The sequence below is a fragment of the Hyla sarda genome, chromosome 4 (assembly GCF_029499605.1).
Source record: "Hyla sarda isolate aHylSar1 chromosome 4, aHylSar1.hap1, whole genome shotgun sequence".
NCBI lineage: Eukaryota > Metazoa > Chordata > Amphibia > Anura > Hylidae > Hyla > Hyla sarda.
Window position 1 is genome coordinate 126,364,001 of NC_079192.1, and position 16,253 is coordinate 126,380,253.

A 16,253-nucleotide genomic window follows, 5' to 3' on the forward strand; every position below is an offset into this window, starting at 1 on the left:
AAAGAATAAAGTTATGTTAAAACCAAGCACATCATTGTTTTTCTTGTGAAATTCCTATTGAAAAAACAAAAGTTGGATTCAAAATGGCCGACTTCAAAATGGCCGCCATGGTCACCACCCATCTTGAAAAGTTTCCCCCCTCACATATACTAATGTGTCACAAACAGGAAGTTAATATCACCAACCATTCCCATTTTATTAAGGTGTATCCCTATAAATGGCGCACCCTGTACTTCTCTCTTGCTTGGCCTACCGTGGTTGCAACTCCATGCTCCGCACCTGGATTGGAAAATGGGAGAAGTTCTTCGCTGGGGTCCATGATGCAACCACAACTGTATCCACATATGTATCACAAAATTAGAACCATCTTCTCGACCACTACCCGGTTTGCCGTCCTTTCTTCAGAACTATGCGGATGTCTTCAGTGAAAAGCAAGCCGAAGTGTTACCACCACATCGTCCCTACGACTGTCCTATTGACCTGCTGCCCCGCACCACACCTCCCAGGGGCAGAATCTACCCTTTGTCTGTTCCTGAAACTCTGGCCATGTCTAATTACATCCTGGAACAGTGGTGTTGCAAGGGTTGGTGTCACCCGGTGCGGTAGAAAATGGTGTCACCCCCATACCTACCCCCTCCCCCCAGTAAGTTTTTAGCCTGTTGTGACAGACACCACTGTTGTAGCGCATTTAAAAAAATTCCAGTATAATAATCAGATATACCAGTTGCCACAGAATAGTAAAGTGATAAATAAGTTTTCACCATTTAAATATACAGCTCCCAGAATTACTTAAAGGGGTACTCCACTGGAAAACATTTTCTTTTATATAAACTGGTGCCAGAAAGTTAAACAGATTTTTAAATTACTTCTATTTAAAATGTAATCCTTACAGTACTTATAAGCTGGTGTATGCTCCACATGAAGTTGTGTAGTTCTTTCCAGTCTGACCACAGTGCTCTCTGCTGACACCTCTGTCCATGTCAGGAACTGTCCAGAGCAGGATAGGTTTTCTATGGGGATTTGCTCCTACTATGGACAGTACTTGACATGGACAGAGGTATCAGCACAGAGCACTGTGGTCAGACAGAAAAGAAATTAAAAAAAGAAAAGAACTTCCTGTGAATCCTTTATACAGCAGCTAATAAGTACTGGAAGGATTAAGATTTTTAAATATAAGTAATTTACAAATCTAAGATTTGCAAGAGCAGGTGTAGCACCAGGCACTACCATTGCCAAATAGCCCAGAGGATGCACGGTGTAACAAGAGCTGCTGTGACATTCGATGCTGACATGTACTGCTATGTGGAGGTGCTGACTATATCCAAAATAACTTATATCACTGTATTTATACGAAGAGTAAAGAAGTCGCACTCACCATCCGGTAGCAGTATATAAATTCTTGTCCTTTATTCACACCGGCAAAGTGGAACATAAAATACGGTCACTACATGTGGGGAGTGAGAGCAGCCGCTCTTAAGACACGGGTGCACACCACCAGAGGCGACTAGTTTCGCGTTACGGCTTGACGCTTCTTCCGGGCAATAAGGTGTACGCCTACCGTAAACACATACATATAGTGCATACAATAAAAAAAACACAAACCATTAAAAAAAAACGACAGTATATGTCAAATACTTAAAACAGAACCACCTTGCGAAGGTAGCCGATTCACAGAAAAGCTGACAGATCTTGTTTGTCATTCATTCCCGTCGGACCCATAGCTTTAAGCCTAATGATCCAGAACACCTCACGGCGTAATAGGTAGGCGTGCCTGCGGGAATGTGCCTGCGTGAATGTTCTCTATTCTTTCAAGACCGGCAAATTTGAGACCTTCGCTGTTACCGCCATGACATTCATTCATATGGACGATAAAGCGAGGCGACCCCTTGCCTGATCAGAGAGACTAGAGATGTTCTCTCATACGTGCATTCAATTTGCGCTTAGTTTTTCCTATGTAAAATTTCTTACATGGACATATTAGGCAATACACTATGTGAGTGGGTTGACAGGTGATGAGCTGGTTGACAAAAATATTGACACCCCCTATAGAAAACTTTCTTTTGGACAGGTTGAATTTGCAAAATTTGCAATTCCTGCAAGGGAAATTTCCTTTTGGTGTCATTTTTGTCAGCCAGCGGTCACCCTCACCTTGGCACTTTTTATTATGCTTTTTGATTATGTCTCCTATTGTGGTAGATTTTCTGAATGTGATGACAGGTTTTTCCTTTGCTTCCTCTTCCAATTCTTCATCATTTTCAAAATAGAGCCAGTTATCGAATATGCTTTTCCTGATCAGATGATTAATTGGGGAGTTGGCAAAGGAAAAGACAATGCTTTTTTTTATTCTTCTGATGTTTTTTCCTCCCTTGGTTTTTAGGAGTTAGCAATTCGTCCCTGTTTTTAGTTTCTGCCTTTTTGTATGCCTTTTCTGTGGTATCTATTGGGTAACCCCTCATAGCGAGCCTTTCTTTTAACTCTTCTGCCTGTTTTACGTATGTGTCCTGATTGCTATTGACCCTTTTGATTCTGAGAAATTGGCTATAGGGAATGTTATCTCTGACATGACTGGGATGAGAACTAGAGAACTATTGTAGTGGAGTAATGTATTCTTAGAAATTTATTTTCTATACTCTGTAGTTATGAGGTCTCCTTCCATTATAGTGAGGGTAACATCTAGGAAGTTTATGGTGTCACCCCCGAAAGCATAAGTGAAGAACATATTATTAGCGTTTTTTTCATTCAGGTATTGGACGAAACCCAGAAAGTCTTTTTCAGAGCCGTCCCATACCAATAGGACGTCATCGACGTACTTAAGAAAGTATGCTATGTTCCTCAAATATGGGTTGCTATGGGAGAAAACCACTTTATTCTCTAGCATGGTAAGAAATACATTTGCGTATGTACATGATACAGGCGAGCCCATGGCAGTGCCAAGGGCTTGCCTGTACCACTGGTCCTCATATAGAAAATCGTTGTTTTCCAACAGAAACCTTAAGGAATCGGAAATAAAGTTTCTAAAACCCTCCGATTTACCTGCCTCTCTAAGGAAGGCATCCATAGCCTCTATACCCGCATTGTGCGGGATACGGGTATAGAGGCTTTCAATATCGAGGGAAACTAACCTGTGGGATTGTTGAAAGGTGAACTGTTTAAAAGCTCCCAGCAATTCACCAGTATCTTTTAGTAGTGTGGGAATGTGTTTGAGTAGAGGGGGCAATTAACCATTCGAGGTAAGCAGATAAAGGTTGGGTGATGGATTCAGTACTGGCGTCTATTGGTCTGCCTGTGGGGTTGTGCAAAGACTTGTGCACTTTTGGCAATACATACCATTTGGCGGGTCTTGGGTTGGTTGGCAGGAGTTTGTCCGCGGTTTTTGCAGAAATTGTTTTTCTTTCCACTTGGCGTCTAAGGAGGGAGCGGAGGTGGTCAGCGGTTTTTCTAGTGGGGTTCTCTCTTAAGGGCACATAGACTGTGGTATCTCCTAGTTGTCGTTCAACTTCTCTGTTGTGTGCCTGTGTCCCCCAGACCACCACCACGCCCCCCTTATCGACTCGGGTAATAATCAGATCTTTTCTCCTGCCCAACCACTCCAAGGCTCTTTTTTCTTTAATAGAAAGGTTTTTTGTTGGTTCAGGGTAGACAAGTGCCTGTATGTCTTTTTTGACAGCCCTACAGAATAGATTTACATTATTTTCAGGGGCAATGGGAGGAAAGAATGTGGATTTATTCCCTCCTTGGAAGTATGAGTGTTCTAGAATCCCCTCATCTATTGGGGGATCAGGAACTTTATCCTCTGTGAGATCACAGAGTATTTCAGTGTTAAGCTGATCCTGTGTAGAGAAATCTTGCGATACTATGAAACCTAGACGTGACACTATGCAAGGTGTTTCTCCTTCTAATACAGGTGAAATTTCAGTTTTTTTACTACCACTGATTTTTTGCATGCGTGAAAAATATTTATTTAAGCAAATCTTTCTAAGTGCCTTGTATAAGTGTTGTGTATCCCAAAGTTAAGCCCCTTTGACAATACAGAGATAGAGTCTTTGTCAAGGACAACGTCTGTTAAGTTCACAACATTGTCCACATTTTTTACTGCTTCCATGCAACTTCCTTTCTTTTCCACTGCTTCCCTTGTGTTAACTTTGTTCTTTTTCCCTCTTCCTCTCCTAGTGCGCCTCCTAAAGGGCCAGTGGTAGAGGTACTGGGTTGCTCGGGGAGACGGGAGCGTGTTGTATCATCTTTTTCTGAGGGGCTGGAGTCTGACTCCGTAGTTAGAAAGTCTGACACAACTTTGGTTTTTCCAGGTTTTTTATTTAGACCTTGTTCGGGACCAGATTTATATTTCTTGTTTTTACTTCTGCTTTTGTTTTCTGTAGCAAAGCCAGAGTTCTTCCATGTAAAAATGAAACCATTTTCAAAGTCATGCTTGTCTCTGATATACTTGTCCCTTTTTTGTTCTTTTATGTCGGCTTGCAATATAGTAAGCTTTTTCTCCAGGTTTTTCAAGGAGACATTATATTTTTCATCCGACAGACTAGTTTTTAGTGCGTTTTTTGCCTTACAGAGTTCCTGTGTAACTCGTTCATATTCCATTTTATTTTTTTGATATATCAGTGACTGTAGGTTCAGAAAGTGTTGTAGACAGGTTCCTTCTCAGGCTTTTACAAAGTTTATATCGCTCTGAAATTGGGATGGGGGTTTATATGCCCGTAACCCTCGTGGCACTCTGTTGCTATTAATGTAGGCTTCCAGGGATTGCACAGTCCAATAAATACGCATTTCTTTCTCCCCTAGGGATTCCAGGTTTTTAGTGCTCAAGATGGTGATGTCGTCCAGTGAATCGCAAATAGTAAAGTATGCCCCCGCGTCAGCTCGACCCGCATGTATATTGCAGTCTGGCTCTTCAACCGTACTTTGTGCGGTATCCATAGCGGCATTGGCTTCTGCTGGATTAGTTGTGCTCATGGTGCAGCAAGAAAAACAGGTGCAGATAAATCAAAGATTTGCAAGAGCAGGTGTAGCACCAGGCACTACCGTTGCCAAATAGCCCAGAGGATGCACGGTGTAACAAGTGCTGCTGTGACCTTCGATGCTGACATGTATTGCTATGTGGAGGTGCTGACTATATCCAAGATAACTTATATCACTGTATTTATACGAAGAGTAAAGAAGTCGCACTCACCATCCGATAGCAGTATATAAATTCTTGTCCTTTATTCACACCGGCAAAGTGGAACATAAAATACGGTCACTACACGTGGGGAGTGAGAGCAGCCGCTCTTAAGACACAGGGGCACACCACCAGAGGCGACTAGTTTCGCGTCACGGCTTGAAGCTTCTTCCGGCCAATAAGGTGTACGCCTACCTACTCAGGTGGGTAAGTATTTATACAGTCTTAAAACAGGTAGGGGGCGTGGTGACCGAAAACACATACATATAGTGCATACAATAAAAAAACCACAAACCATTATAAAAATGCATGCACTATATGTATGTGTTTACGGTCACCACGCCCCCTACCTGTTTTAAGACTATATAAATACTTACCCACCTGAGTAGGTAGGCGTACACCTTATTGGCCGAAAGAAGCGTCAAGCCGTGACACGAAACTAGTCGCCTCTGGTGGTGTGCCAATGCCTCTTGAGAGTGGCTGCTCTCGCTCCCCACGTGTAGTGACCGTATTTTATGTTCCACTTTGCCGGTGTAAATAAAGGAGAAGAATTTATATACTGCTACCGGATGGTGAGTGCGACTTCTTTACTCTTCGTATAAATACAGTCATTTACAAATCTGTTTAACTTTGTAGCACCAGTTGATTAAAATTTTTTTTTCCAGTAGAGTACCCCTTTGAGCAGTGGTGAGGTTATGCTGGGAGTTGTAGTTTCACTCACCATAACTGTAGAACTGACAAGCGACTACAGCTCTGATAGGACATAGAGAGGAGAATGTACAATGATATCAGTGACTACAGGTGACGTCTTCTCTATAAACTTTCCTTATCTAATCAGAGGGTACATACCGCCAGGACTTGTTCCAGCTAAAACTTCTCTCAGCAGAATGTGACGCCCAGACGTCTCCTCACAATGTCAGCGCATTCTCATCCTCTATATGAAAGCAAGTATTATTATAAACCATACAGACACTGTATCCTCTAAATATAATACTACTATACACTATAGAGTTTAATCCATAGGACAAGGAAGGAACAAGTAACGCGTTTCAAGCGCTGCAAGCTAAGACTAAGAGCGCTTGCAGCGCTTGAAACGCGTTACTTGTTCCTTCCTTGTCCTATGGATTAAACCCGATTTTACCTGCATTGAGCTGGATCCGTTCTCTTTCATTTTCTCATTGGCTGGTGCCGTCCAGCGCCTGGATCCGTGCTCTACTGTCTGGGGCGGGGTGAGCTGGCTTTCACCTTGTTTGCCTACTATACACTATACTCTGATTATAAACCTTCCATACACCATACCCACTGAATATAATACTACCACACACTGTACATTCTCAATATACTACCAACACATACTGTACACTCTGAATATAAATCTGCCACATACTGTACCCTTGAATATAATACCGCCACACACTGTACCCTCTGAATATAATACTACCACCCACCGCGCCCTCTCAATATAATACTACCACAAACTGCGCCCTCTGAATATAATGTTGCCATACAGTGCATCCTCTGAATATAATACCACAACCGCAGTAACACCCCTCAACATCTGTTAGCTGATGCTATTACCACGGGAGGGGGGTATTGGTGGTGTTGCTAGTGGAAGATGGGGGTGCTACTACTGGGGGGGTGTTGCTGGAGGATGATGAGGGTGCTACTGGCCATCCCCACTGGCTGTATCACCCCCATCATCCATCGACAGGATCATCCTCCTGGCAGGAGCACCGCCATCATCCACCATCAGGATCTGCTGATGGAGGTGCTACTGCTGGGGGGGGGGGGGTTGCTGGTGGATGATGAGGGTGCTACTGCCAGGGGGGGAGCATTAGGCAGCAGTTCCCCCACATTAGGTAGGTAGCAGTTTCCCCACATTAGGTAGCATATTTCCCCACATTAGGCAGCATAGATTCCCCACATTTGGTACCAGTTCCCCCACATTAGGTAGATACCAGTTACCCCACATTAGGTAGCAATTTCCCCACATTAGGTACCACAGATTCCCCACATTAGGTGGCAATTTCCCCACATTAGGTAGCACAGAATCCCCACATTAGGTAGCAGTTTCCCACATTAGGTAGCATAGATTCCCCACATTCGGTAGCACAGATTCCCCACGTTAGGTAGCATAGACTCCCCACATTTGGTTGCGCAGTTTCCCCACATTGGGTAGCATAGATCCCCACATTAGGTAGCATAGACTCCACACATTTGGTAGTAGTTTCCCCACATTAGGCCGCAGGTTCCCTTGCAGGTTCCCCACAATGGGTCAAAGTCTCCCCACATTAGATCACTGGTTTAAACCCCCCCCCCCCACCACAAAAAAAAAGACACATACAACACAGAGAGACACAAACACACACACAGTCAGAGAGACACACACTCACTCACAGACAGACACACACACAGAGTCACACAGTCACACTCACACACACACACACACACACACACACAGAGTCGCACAAACACACACACACACAGAGTCACACAGTCACACACACAGAGAGTCAAACAAACACACACAGAGTCACACACACACACGGAGTCACACACACAGAGTCACACAGTCACGCACACAGAGTCACACACACAAACACACACAGAGTCACACAGTCACACACACAGAGAGTCACACAAACACACACACAAAGTCACACACCCAGAGTCACACACACACACACACACACACAGAGTCACACAGTCACACACACACACAAACACACACACACAGAGTCACACACAGAAAGTCACACACAGACAGAGACACACAGACAGAGATAGAGACAGACAGAGAGACAAACACACATCCAGCGCAGCGATCCTTCTCTCCGGGCGCCCTGCGAGTGACGTCACTGACGTCCTCCTGCGCGGCCATGTGGTGGGACGTCAGGCCGGCGCAACCGAAAACGTGGGAGTGGAGGCCGGGCACAGTGCTGGTGAAGGCGAGGGGGGTGATGACGGTCGGGAGCACAGTGCAGGTGAAGGCCGGGGGGGGTGCTGACGGACGGACGGGCGCACAGCGGTGATGAAGGCCGGGGGGGTGCTGACGGACGGGCACACAGTGCAGGAGAAGGGGGGGTGCTGACGGACGGGCGCACCGCACACAGCACAGGTGAAGGCCGGGAGGGGTGCTGACGGACGGGCGCACCGCACAGCGCAGGTGAAGGCGGGGGGTGGGGGGGTGCTGACGGACAGGAGGCTGGTCAGGCACAGATGGGGGGTGTCGGTGTAGATGGGGGGGGGTGGGTGCTGCGGAGCGTCTTGGTGTCACCCCATTAGGTTGGTGTCACCCGGTGCGGGCTGCACCCCCCGCACCCGGGTCATAACGCCACTGTCCAGGAGAACCTTCAGAAGGGATTTATCAGGAAGTCCTCTTCCCCTGCCGGAGCCGTTTTTGCTTCATGGAAAAAATAGACGGGTCTTTGCGACCTTGCATTGACTACCGAAGTCAGAATAAGATTACTGTAAAGAACCGCTACCCACTTTCTTTAATTTCGGAGTTGTTTGATCATCTGCGAGGTGCTAAAATCTTCTCTAAATTGCATCTTCGTGGGGCCTATAATTTAATACGTATGCGAGAAGGGGATGAATGGAAGACCACATTTAATACTCGTGATGGTCACTTCGAGAATCTAGTGATGCCATTCGGACTCTGCAATGCTCCAGCAGTCTTTCAGGAGTTTGTCAATGACATTTTACGTGACCTCCTATACTCCTGAGTTGTTGTTTATTTGGATGACATTCTCATCTAGTCGCCCACCATCCAGTCTCATCGCTCTCATTTCCACCAAGTGTTACAGCGTCTCCGTGAAAATCATCTTTACCTTAAACTTGAGAAATGTACTTTTGAAAAGACCAGCCTTCCATTTCTGGGGTATATTATTACCAGTCAAGGCCTACAAATGGATCCTGTCCGCAGTACTGGACTGGCCTCAACCTTCGGGCTTGAAAGCAATTCAGCGCTTTCCTCGGCTTTGCCAATTACTATTGGCAATATATTCCTCACTACTCCTCTCTGGTAGCCCCCATCATCTTGCTTACCAAGAAGACAGCTAATCCAAGAGTTTGGACTCCTGAGGCTGGGGAAGCTTTCAAAAAGCTAAAGTCTGCCTTCGCTTTGGCTCCTTTCCTACCTAGACCCGATCCTAGCAAGCCATTCATCTTGGAAGTGGATGCTTTGTCGGTTGGAGCAGGTGCTGTGTTGATGCAAAAGTCTTCTAAGGGAAGAACTTTAACCTGCAGATTTTTCTCAAAAACCTTCTCCCCATCGGAGATCATGAGCTCTTGGCCATCAAGTTGGCATTAGAAGAATGGCGTCACCTCTTGGAAGGCTCTGTACACCCACTTACTACCTACTCCAACCACAAGAACTTGCTCTATCTCCAGTCTTCCCACTGTCTCAACCCCCAGCAGGCTCGTTGGTCTCTTTTTTTCTATAGATTTAACTTCTTAATCCACTTCCGTCCTGTTAAAAAGAATCTTCGTGCTGACACTCTGTCCAGATCCTCCGATGTTTAAGGCCTGGAATCCCATTCTCAACATATTATTTCCCCTGATCGTCTCATCTCAGCATGTCTTCAGCACTTGCCACCAGGGAAGACTTTTGTACCTCCCCATTTAAGACTCCGAGTTCTGAAATGGGGTAATTGCTCTCTATTGGCCGGTCATGCTGGAGTCCGTAAGTCCATACAGCCCGACAGTATTGGTGGTCCACTCTTAAACAGTATGTTATTGATTTTGTCCGGTCTTGTTCAGTTTGTGCCCGGGATAACGGGGGGTTCCAAGCCTGCCGGTCTACTACATCCTATATTCTACATATATTCTACATCCTATATTCTATCAGAGGGACCCTGGACCGATATTGCTAAGGACTTTATTGCAGATCTTCAGGTGGAAATACGGTCATTTGGGTTGTTGTGGATAGATTCTCTAAAATGGCTAATTTCGTGCCATTACCGGGGTTACCCTCTGCACCACAGCTTGCCAACTTGTTCCTTATCTTCCGCCTGCATGGATTGCCCTCCCATATTGTCTCTGACCGAGGAGTCCAATTTGTCTCTAAGTTTTGGAGGGCACTCTGTACACGCCTTCAAGTTAAATTAGATTTTTCTTCGGGATACCACCCTCAATCCAATGGACAGGTCGAAAGGATAAACCAGGTCTTTGAAGACTATCTCCTGTAGCTTATTCTCTCCATCTGCCTTCTTCTCTCCGGATCTTCAATTATTTTCATGTATCCCTCTTAAAACCTGTTACCCATAACCGCTTCTCTAAAAACGTCATCACTACTACTCCCATCTCTGGTACCTCCGATGTTTATATTGTCAAAGAAATTTTAGATTCCAAGTTGGTCAGAGGAAAACATTGATTGGGAAGGATTTGGCCCAGAGGAAAGATCTTGGGAGCCACAGGACAACATTATGGACAGTGACCTTATCCACAAATTCTTGTCCTCAAAAAAGAGGGGGGACCAAAGGGGGGGAGTACTGTTATGTCCCGCATTCCGGACGCTTGCACCCGCCTCAAGCGCGTGGTCCCCTTGTCTACGGCTGCCGGCAGGGCTGGGATTTGCATTGCGGTATTCGCCAGCATGTGAATCCCAGGCCGCTACTCACCTCCTGCTGCCTCCGCTCTGTCTCAGCTCCGGCATGCGCAGCCCTGTCTCTTAGGGCGCGTGCGTGATGGAGCTAAAAACTTTAAAGGGCCAGTACGCCAGTAATTATTGTGTACACCTGACACTATCCTATAAGACTATGCACCTCCCACAGTTCCCTGCCGGATCTTCAGTGCCTATTGTCTGAGGGAAAGTGTTCCCTATTGCCTGTTTTGCCATACCCGTGTATCCAGACCTTCCCGCTATGTCTTTGACTACGAACCTTTGCCGCCTGCCTTGACCTTCTGCTACGTTGACTATGCTACAGCCTCCTCCTTCGGTACCTCGCCTTGCCCAGTTACCTGTGTGGTCGAGCCGTGTCGGGGGTAGCGACCTGCGTGTTGGCAGCCACAGCAAGTCCATCCTGCCTTGCTGCGGGCTCTGGTGAAGATCAGCGGCACCTTAGACTCCTCTCCCCGATACGGTCCGAGTCATCAGCCACACAGGTGGAGGATCCACTTCCAAGCTTTGTGACAGCCTACATCCTGATACGTGACACTAATCAGTTTTATTTATTTACTTATTTTTTATAAATACATTTTTTTCATAGCATTTCTGACTTTCTATTATTTTCCCAGACAAGAACGACCTTTCACCCCTGATCTGATCGTTTCTATGAAACACTGCATCACTATTGTAGTGCAGTGTATTATGCCTCTCAGCACTATGCTGACAGTGTATGGTTATGGCTATCATTAGGTTTTTTTATGGGGTTATGAATTTTTTGGGCCATTTTTATATATTTTTTTCTGTTTTCTTAATTTTATATTTGATACAAAAAAAATTTTTTAAGGGAAGTTTTTGTTAATGCGGAGTTTTAGTTTTTTAAAAATATTTTATTAGCCTTGTTTTTCTTCTTAATAGTTTTTAACTATTCCCATTAAGGGACTTAAAGCAGGCATCTTTCGATAGCTCATATATTAATAGACTGCTGCAGTATGACAGTGTTTTTCTTATGCCTCTCGGTATTATTCTAAAAGAAAATGTATGGTTACGGTATTGTCAGGGGTTTTATTGTGGTTTTTTAAAAAAAATCTCTTTTTTTAATGTTTTTTAAGAGTGTTCTGTTTAATTAATTTTTTTAACTTGTTTTGTTTTTTTTGTTCTTGTTTTTTATCCCATGTAAGGGCTTTCACCAGCGATCTGCTGATCACCATATAATACATTGCACTAGTATTACAGTGCAGTGTATTATGGCTCTCAGCATTATGTTGGCAGCCAATGTTTAATTATGGCTAATGTGAGGGGAGGGTTGAGTTACTTTTTATTATTTTTGGGTTATTTTTAAGAAAATTCTTTTTTTATATATATACATTTTTGTAGTGGTTGGGGTTCATTATTTTATTCATTGTTTATTTTTAACTTTATTTTTTATTTTTTAGATAGGATCCATGCAGAGTACATAGCCATCTATGGGGACGGCAATGTACCTGTGGAACCTCCAGCAATACTTATTCTGACTGGAAATTCCTCAGTGTGAACCTAGCCTTTAATTTTTTTTATAATGGGGACTTTTAAGAGCGAGCTTCAGATTGCTCACATAACACACTGCATTAGTATTCAAGTGCAGTGTATTACGCCCTTCAGTATTATGGTAACAGGCTATGTATTATTATGGCTATAGTCTTTGGCTACAATTATATATTTGAAGCAAAAAAAATATTGATTTTATTTTACTTAGTAGAGTTAAGTCTTAAATCTGCGGTCAGTCAGCCCACAGTCTAAAGTAAACTTGTAAACTCTGTAGTAAGTTCAGTCTATTCTATTTAATATTGAAAAAGAGGATTCCTACAAATAAAAAAATTAGAGAAGAAGGATCATAAATGTTCCTAATCTTCTGTACCTGAGATATGGTTGTGTTATATAAAAAGCTGTCTATAGACGATATACTTATTAACGACTGTTACGCCGAGCGCTCCGGGTTCCTGCTCCTCCCCGGAGCGCTCGCGGCGTTCCTCTCTCTGCAGCGCCCCGGTCAGATCCGCTGACCGGGAGCGCTGCACTGACATTGCCGGCGGGGATGCGATTCGCATAGCGGGACGCGCCCGCTCGCGAATCGCGTCCCAAGTCACTCACCTTTCCCGGTCCCCGGCTGTCACGTCCTGGCGCGCGCTCCTTAGGGCGCACGCACGCCAGCTCTCTAAGATTTAAAGGGCCAGTACACCAGTGATTGGTGCCTGGCCCAATCAGCCTAATTAGCTTCCACCTGCTCCCTGTCCATATTACCTCACTTCCCATGCACTTCCATGCCGGATCTTGTTGCCTTGTGCCTTGAGAAAGCTACTACTACTGTGTTTACCATTACTGTGTTCCTGACCTCCTTCTATTACTATTGACTACGAACCTTGCCGCCTGCCCCGACCTTCTGCTACGTCTAACCTTGCTTCTGCCTAGTCCTTCTGTCCCACGCCTTCTCAGCAGTCAGCGAGGTTGAGCCGTTGCCGGTGGATACGACTTGGTTGCTACCGCCGCAGCAAGACCATCCCGCTTTGCGGCGGGCTCTGGTGAAAACCAGTAGCAACCCTAGAACCGGTCCACCGACACGGTCCACGCCAATCCCTCGCTGACACAGAGGATCCACATCCAGCTAGCCGAATCATAACAACGACACATATATCTTCATGTATAAGGTAGAGACTATGACATTTCTGCAGGTCTAGATTTTACATCTAGCCTGATTGTTATCAGTAATTAATATAAATATTAATTACCTGTCTCGTGGTTTCTTTCTTGAAGCTGACAAAGGTATATGTCACGTTCACCTTCTAATCGGGCATCAGTCACCTGTAAAAAGACACAGGTATGATAACATGTTACTGATACATGCTACAGAAGCTATTATATATAACATTCTAGGGCCAAAACTACTTATCTCAGGCATTATGAAACTGCATAAGAAAAAGGAACAAAAAAGATGGACCATATTGGCATCTAGATTTTTTTTTAAATTTAAAATATAATGTATATTTTTCAATTTTTTTAAATATTTTATTAAAAATGTTATATAATATACAACAGTTAATCATATAATAGGAATGTATGCCTATTAATTTTGAAAGTGTGTGGGGGGGGGGGGGGCGTTTCTATTATTTTATTGCATGATTTATGCCTCTCACATTTATGCTATGTGTGTAGCTTTTGTAGAATTTTTGGGGTTTATTTATAAAATTTGGGGGATTTTTTTAATATATTTTCTTTTCTGTATTCTGAATTGTATATTTGATACAAAAAAGTATTTTTAAAATAATGTTTTTGTGGGGGCAGGGTTGTTGTTTTTTTTAAAATATTTTATCAGCCAGTTTGTTTTTTATTTTTTAAAGGGGTACAGCCGTCAAGCCCCCTCCCATAGACTTGCATTGAGGGGGCAGGATGTGACGTGATGGGGGGGCAGGGCGTGATGTCATGAGGGGGCGGGGCTATGACATCACGAACAACCGATATCGGCTCCAGCGTTCGGAAATCTGTGTTCCAAACGCTGAGCAGTGGAGTACCCCTTTAACTTTCTAACTATTCCGATAATTTTTTATTATTTTATCAACCGTTTCTTAATTTTTTATACTTTTTAAACTAATCTTAATCAGTTTTATTCATTTATTTACTTCTTTTTTCTTTATTAATTATTGTTTTCCCATACGAGAACAACCTTTCACTCCTGATCTGATCGTTTCTTTGAAACACTGCACCACCTAATGTAGTGCAGTGTATTATGCCTCTCAGTATTATGCTGACAGACAGTGTATGGTTATGGCTATCGTTGTTTTTTTTTATGGGGTTATAAAGTTTTTTGGCATTTTTATATATTTTTTTCTTTTTTCTTAATTTTATATTTGATAAAAAAAAATTTTTAAAGGGAAGTTTTTGTTACTGCAGAGTTTTAGTTTTTTTTTTAAATATTTGATTAGCCTTGTTTTCTTCTTATTAGTTTGTATCTATTCCCATTAAGGGACTTAAAGCAGCCATCTTTCGATAGCTCATATCTTCATAGACTGCAGAAGTATGACAGTGTCTTTCTTATGCCTCTCAGTATCATTCTAAAAGACAATGTATGGTTACGGTATTGTCAGGGGTTTTATTGTGTTTTTTTTAAAACATTTTTTATCTCTTTTTTTATATGTTTTTTAAGAGTGTTCTGTTTAATTCTTTTTTTTAACTTGTTTTGTTTTTTTGTTCTTTTTTTTATCCCATGTGAGGGCTTTCACCAGCAGTCTGCTGATCACCATATAATACATTGCACTAGTATTACAGTGCAGTGTATTATGGCTGCCAGCATTATGTTGACAGCCAATGTTTAATTATAGCTAATTTGAGGGGAGGGTTGAGTTACTTTTTATTATTTTTGGGTTAATTTTTTAAAAATTCTTTTTTATATATATACATGTTTGTAGTGGTTGTGGTTCATTATTTTATTCATTGTTTAATTTTAACTTTCTTTATGTTTTTTAGATAGGATCCATGCAGAGTACATAGCCATCTATGGGGACGGCAATGTACCTGTGGAACCTCCGGCAATACTTATTCTGACTGGAAATTCCTCACTGTGAACCTAGCCTTTAATTTTTTTTATAAAGGGGACTTTAAACAGCGAGCTTCAGATCGCTGACATAACACATTGCATTAGTATTCAAGTGCAGTGTATTACTCCCTTCAGTATTATGGTAACAGGCTATGTATTATTATGGCTATAGTCTTTGGCTACAATTATATATTTGAAGCAAAAAAATATTGATTTTATTTTACTTAGTAGAGTTAAGTCTTAAATCTGCGGTCAGTCAGCCCACAGTCTAAAGTAAACTTGTAAACTCTGTAGCAAGTTCAGTCTATTCTATTTAATATTGAAAAAGAGGATTCCTACAAATAAAAAATTAGAGAAGGATCATAAATGTTCCTAATCTCTGTTCCTGAGATATGGTTGTGTTATATAAGAAGCTGTCTATAGACGATATACTTATTAACAACACATATATCTTCATGTATAAGGTAGAGACTATGACATCTCTGCAGGTCTAGATTTTACATCTAGCCTGATTGTTATCAGTAATTAATATAAATATTAATTACCTGTCTCGTGGTTCCTTTCTTGAAGCTGACAAAGGTATATTTCACTATCACCTTCTCATCGGGCATCAGTCACCTGTAAAAAGACACAGGTATGATAACATGTTCCTGATACATGCTACAGAAGCTAATATATATAACATTCTAGGGCCAGAACTACTTATCTCTGGCATTATGAAACTGCATAAGAAAAAGGAACAAAAAAGATGGACCATATTGGGATCTAGATTTTTTTTTAATTTAAAATATTATGTGTATTTTTCTTATTTCTTTACTAAATATATTTTTTAAAAAATGTTATATTATATACAACAGTTAATGATATAATAGGAATGTATGCCTATTAATTTTGAAAGTGGGGGGGGGGGG

The 16,253-nt window shown here is 42.7% G+C and overlaps 1 protein-coding gene across 12 annotated transcripts in view; it reads right to left on the reverse strand.

Annotated features, from left to right (window-relative positions):
- Positions 1 to 15,965, reverse strand: part of LOC130368427 (zinc transporter ZIP1-like) — a 108,692-nt gene extending 92,727 nt beyond the window's left edge. For 2 of the 12 annotated variants that reach the window (XM_056572072.1, XM_056572070.1), the window contains exons 1-7: positions 15,888 to 15,965; positions 13,541 to 13,613; positions 11,053 to 11,314; positions 6,312 to 6,434; positions 6,020 to 6,104; positions 3,328 to 3,405; positions 1,376 to 1,554 (exon numbers count right to left, since the gene is read on the reverse strand). The gene's annotated coding sequence lies outside the window, so the exon portion shown is untranslated. The remainder of the gene's footprint in view (positions 1 to 1,375; positions 1,555 to 3,327; positions 3,406 to 6,019; positions 6,105 to 6,311; positions 6,435 to 11,052; positions 11,315 to 13,540; positions 13,614 to 15,887) is intronic. The other 10 variants (XM_056572075.1, XM_056572073.1, XM_056572081.1 and 7 more) reach the window with 8 other exon arrangements.
- Positions 15,966 to 16,253: the final 288 nt, after the last annotated feature.